Source organism: Gymnoscopelus microlampas (assembly GCF_963454915.1).
Source record: "Gymnoscopelus microlampas genome assembly, chromosome: 1".
Lineage (NCBI taxonomy): Eukaryota > Metazoa > Chordata > Actinopteri > Myctophiformes > Myctophidae > Gymnoscopelus > Gymnoscopelus microlampas.
Window position 1 is genome coordinate 23805654 of NC_139962.1, and position 5995 is coordinate 23811648.

Consider the following 5995-nt stretch of genomic DNA (forward strand, 5'->3'; position numbering starts at 1 on the left):
TTAGTCTAGCTACACCCCTGGAGTTGTACATGTATGGTACTCTGGGTAGAAACACCCAGAAATCTAGAAAGGTGTGTTTTGTGATGACAGTGCAGGCTGCATGCTGGTCCAGTTGCTTGGCTGTAGCAGGTGATTGCTGTGCTGTTTATGTTGGGGTGCAACAGTTAATGGAACTAATTGATTTAATCGATTCATAATAAAAGTTGCACTGCCGATCCGGCCAATATTTATGAGTCATAGTATTGGGGGCTTTGTCAGAGTACCGATTGTACCCATCTGTCTGTGTCCCTTTAATGCCCATAGATGGAGATGTCTGTTTCTGTCTTGTCTACCTGTGTCCCTTAAATTAATTAAATTATATTAAAAGACAATAATTCATCCTTATTTTTGGCATTTTTGGCATAATCCTTAAATGGAAGACGTTTGGGACAACCAGGACTCTTCCTAGAACTGGCCGCCCGGCAAAATTGAGCAATCGGGGGAGAAGAGCCTTGGTGAGAGTGGTAAAGAAGAACCCAAAGAACACTGTGGCTGAGCTCCAGAGATGCAGTGGGGAGATGGGAGAAAGTTCTAGAAAGTCAACCATCACTGCAGCCCTCCACCAGTCGGGGCTTTATGGCAGAGTGGCCCGACGGAAGCCTCTCCTCAATGCAAGACACATGAAAGCCCGCTTAGAATTAAGGCCAAAAACTTCTATATTGGTCTCATCAGACCAGAGAATCTTATTTCTCATACTCTGGGAGTCCTTCATGTGTTTTTTGGCAAACTCTATGCAGGCCTTCATGTGTCTTGCATTGAGGAGAGGCTTCCGTCGGGCCACTCTGCCATAAAGCCCCGACTGGTGGAGGGCTGCAGTGATGGTTGACTTTCTAGAACTTTCTCCCATCTCCACACTGCATCTCTAGAGCTCAGCCACAGTGATCTTTGGGTTCTTCTTTACCGCTCTCACCAAGGCTCTTCTCCCCCGATTGCTCAGTTTGGCCGGACGGCCAGTTCTAGGAAGAGTCCTGGTTGTCCCAAACGTCTTCCATTTAAGGATTATGGAGGCCACTGTGCTCTTAGGAACCTTAAGTGAAGCGGAAATTATTTTGTAACCTTGGCCAGATCTGTGCCTTGCCACAATTCTGTCTCTGAGCTCATCGGGCAGTTCCTTCGATCTCATGATTCTCATTTGCTCTGACATGCACTGTGAGCTGTACGGTCTTATTTAGACAGGTGTGTGCCTTTCCCAAACAAGTCCAATCAATATAATTAAACATAGCTGGATTCCAATGAAGGTGTAAAACCATCTCAAGGAAGATCAGAAGAAATGGACAGCATCTCAGTTAAATATACGAGTGTCACAGCAAAGGGTCTGAATACTTATGGCCATGTGATATTTCAGTTTTTCTTTTTTAATAAATCTGCAAGCATTTCTACAATTCTGTGTTTTTTTGTCAATATGGGGTGCTGTGTGTACATGAATGAGGGAAAAAAATTAACTTAAATGATTTTAGCAAATGGCTGCAATATGACAAATAGTGAAAAATGTAAGGGGGTCTGAATACTTTCCGTACCCACTGTATATATATATATATATATATATATATATATATTGTTGTTGCTGCATCACTAGGCCTAATAAATCAGGTAATAAGAATGCACTGTTTTTATAAGTCTGCATCTGCTCCCAGAATCACAGTTATTGTATAACAGGTGTAAGGCAAACCCTGGAAAACTTGTATTGCAATATCCAGGTATCGAGCGATTTGACCCTGCAAGTGCATTCCTACTTATAGCAATTGAGTTTTGGACACTGACCAATCCTGCACCGTGATTGGCCAATAGTCTACAACGCAGTCTACACCCCTAACCCTTCCACAGTCAATACAAATCTATACTTTTGCAAAGTCAGCCAATCACATTACAGCTAGTGTCATCACCACTAGCTGTAATGTGATTGGCTGACTTTGCAAATTCAGGACTGTGATTGGCTAGCGAAACACGTGACACATGTGCAGCCCTATGAATAGCAGTATGGACTTAAAAAAAAGTCATTTATCCTTTTTTGCGACCGTAGGTCGCATTTACTATAGAAACCTGCCCCAGGTGTCCGTCCGTCACGTCACTCCGTCACACACACACGTCACACTTTTGCCCTGCTCATATCTCCGCACCCATTGCCCCGATCCATGCCAGATTTTGCACACACACTCCTTACCTGCCAAACTACACCCTCCAAGGACCCCCGGAGCTCCAGGGACCCCCAGCTGCCTCGGGGACCCCCAAGTGTAAAAAATGAGCACATGTGGACAAATTACCAAATGACCACCCCAACGGGGCTGCTCACGGGGCATTCCCGGGGACCACCCACTCCTGGTGCTCCAGAACGGATGCAAAAGTGGTGGCGCCCCCAGTGGAGGACCCCCTGCCACTGCAGCTCACAAACTATACATTGCCCACACAACTAGGAACCAATCGCCGTTACAGCCCTCTTCTGTATACATGTGACCTACGGTCGCTTATCTCCCGATTAGGGAGTCTTACTGGTTTTTAAGTGAGTCATGTTGTGATGACCACACACCGTTCAAACATATCTCTCTGACCGCTGGAATGTTTAGGAAGTGAAAGTGTGACTGTTCTCATCTCTTGTTTTATGTCAACTGAGACAAAACCAAGTTCCTAACTGAGACAAAACCAATTTCCTACTGTTGAGGCTGTCATCTGACCAGGGACAGCACGTGTTGGCCAGCAGCCCTGCTCAACTTATTTTGGCTTCTGTCTATTGCCAATTATGCCTGTCCTGTTTTATTCTACTATATGTATTATACTTTTATTATACATTAGTTGCTTGCCAGTGTCTCACATTGGAAATAGCGGATCTGCAAGCTCACCATGTGTTGCACCGCAACAGGTGCGTCACATTGTAGATCTGACATTTTCGGTGTGCAACACCAGAGTCCAAAGCATAAATCAGGCTTCAGAACCCATTCATAGTTTGGAAGGTAATGTATTTGGTAGTCAATTCATTGGTAGTCACTGCATTTGGTAATCATTATATTTGGTATTCAGTGTATTTGGTTGTCAATGTTTAAAAGTATTCAAAAATAAATAAATAAGGTCTAACTTTATTTGTTAGTTATCAAGTTATAGCACTAAAGTATGTTGATTTGTACTATAAAGTATATTAACTATATAAAGAAAATAGTTGTCTCTGTTCATTATGTCCAACTTATGTATGAACAGAACTGTGATAATCAAATTCCTGGCACTGCTTATGTAGAGAATGTTTCTTTACATATACCTTCTGGTAAGTGGTTACCCTGGATGCCTTCATTGCACAGTCGACTCAGGGCTCAGTCGACTGTGTCAGACAATTTAAGCAAGTTTAATTCACTTTGAGAAGGCCCTTTTTTTAAAAGCAAAGGACTAGCCAGTCACATATTCCAAATGATTTAAGTACCAAGTTCCAACTATTTTCTTACATGAGATCAGCTCTAGCAAAGATCCTTCCCTGGTGAATTCCTGATTTCAACATCCTCACAGAATACTTCCTGAGTCCTTCAAAATAATTATAATCTGGATTTCAGAAGCCTTTTAAACTGCAATCCGGGACTTAATATTATTTATTATTAGTTTATTATTAGTATTATTTAAATACAAATCTAGATAAAAGTTTATTTTAACAAATCTATATGCTAGATATACCATAGATAGTTAATCTGTATGGTAGCGTATATAATACAGTTACAATCCTGTGTCTGTATATCTATGGGAAAGATGGATTGCGACAAAGTTGGCGAGTGAAACCCAGTTTTTATTATTAATATGTGACTTAAAGTATTAAATGATGAATAAACATGACAAAAAATTATATATGGAGCAAATCAATAAATAAACAAAATCAATCTAAACGTAATCACAAGTTTTAAACACTATCTAACCTAACCAACATGAAATACAAGTTACAACAAAATGCTAATCCTTACTTACCTTCTCTAAGCTAATCTACTCAAAAGTGATTACCAGTGACTTCAGAAAGACTTACACTAGTAAGGTTAATGAAGGTGCACTGAAACATAAATGATAAGTGGTACAAACAAACGACACAAGAGCATGGCAAGCGTGCAAGGGACAGCACTACTACAAGTTCTGCCGAAGTCCTCAGGTGTTTGGTGCCCTTAAGTAGAAAACCCCAACCAATCATGGGGAGGGCTGACTATTGGCACCCAGCAATCAGCGGATAGGCGACACTTAGAAGTACCACACACACACACACACACACACACACACACACACACACACACACACACACACACACCCCCACAGACCCACTCTCTGACACACGTAACAAATACAATATAACTGGTACATGTGCAGTGGCAAGTTTCTTGAAACAGACGGCGCACCCGGATTGGACAGTAGGTGCTCCACCATCTTTATTGTAGTTCAGACGTCGTTGTAATTACAGGCTTAATTGGGAGAGGGAGACAACTATAGTCATAGAACGAATGGATTGCAGCTGCTAATAATGGTCAGATTACCATAGTAAACAAATACAAATGTGCTTGTTTATATTTGGAATTCATGAGGGATGACACGGATTTGGTAGAAGTCTTCTGGAGGTAATACAGCAGGTTGGACTGCACATAGCAACCCAGAACCTAAAAATTGACATGAACAGTCACCACTCTATCAGTTGCCGAGGGAGGTCCATTATACCACATTTATTAGCCATCCATTCTGAGTCACGTTGTAATGTACAAAATGGTAGTAATGATAGTCATTCAGTCCAGTGCCGTCATTGACCACCAAAATCGACAGCAGTTTCATGTATATGACACAATGTTGGAAGCGCAATTCATTTTCCCATTCATTCACAATCTTTCTTAACAAAGTTTCCAACTTTCCTGTTGAGCCTCCATTATTGATTAGTTTTAACGACTTTTATTTTAGGATATGAACTGGTTCTTCGCTCGCTCCTGTGCAGCGTTTACACATGTCTATAGCTAGTACCTCAACCTGCTCGCTGCTCCAGCACTGTTTCACTAGCGGCTGATCGGCAACATGATGCAAGATGTTTGTAAGCAAATATGGATGGTTCCTCGTTGTCAATCAAACCCTTGGTTCAGTGGAGAGGTGATTATCGTTTGTCTACCTTAGAGTGATTCGCTGAAATATATGATGCGTCACAGTAACTTATTGATATCAAATATAACTTATACTTATTATAAACTCTGGCATACGACAGTGTCGCACGACGAACATAGGCTAGCAGATCTAAAAGCTCGCAACACCATCATACGCTGAAGTACAATTCAGGCTCTTTCAACTTTCATCTCCACTGTATCTTCTCTTAACCTTTCTTATTAGTTTTACCGCATTCTGTTCTATCCTTCCCATCCCCCCCTCTCCTTCTCTCTTTCTTTCTGTCTCCTCTCTCTCTCTCTTTCTCTCTCTCTCTCTCTCTCTCTCTCTCTCTCTCTCTTTCACTCATCCACCCCTCCCCTATCTTTTTTTAGCGTTCTTTTCTTCCATTCCCTCCCCCCCTCCTCTGTCTCTCTCCATCTTCTCTCTCTTTCATTCACTCTTCTCCTTGTCAGTCACCTTCCATCTCTCTCTCTCTCTCTCTCTCTCTATCTCCCTCCTATCACATACTTGTATCAAAGTCTGTGCACGGAACAATCTCCCAATACTTTTCTGTACTCATAAACCCCACTTGATAAATGAGAGAGAGAGCGTCAGAGACAGACAGACAGACAGACAGACAGGGAACCAAAGATAGAAATGGGGGACAGGCAGAGAGAGAGAGAAACAAAGGCAGAAAGAGAAGAGAAGAAAGGCTGAATGAATAGAGATGTAAAAGCTGCTTCTTAGTTCTTAGAGCTATAATTTCACAGACTGAAATTATGTTTACTTCATTTCTGTTTTTGTGTGCATGTGTGTGTGTGCATGTGTGTGTGTGCGTGTGCGTGTGCGTGTGCGTGTGCGTGTGCGTGTGCGTGTGTGTGTGTGT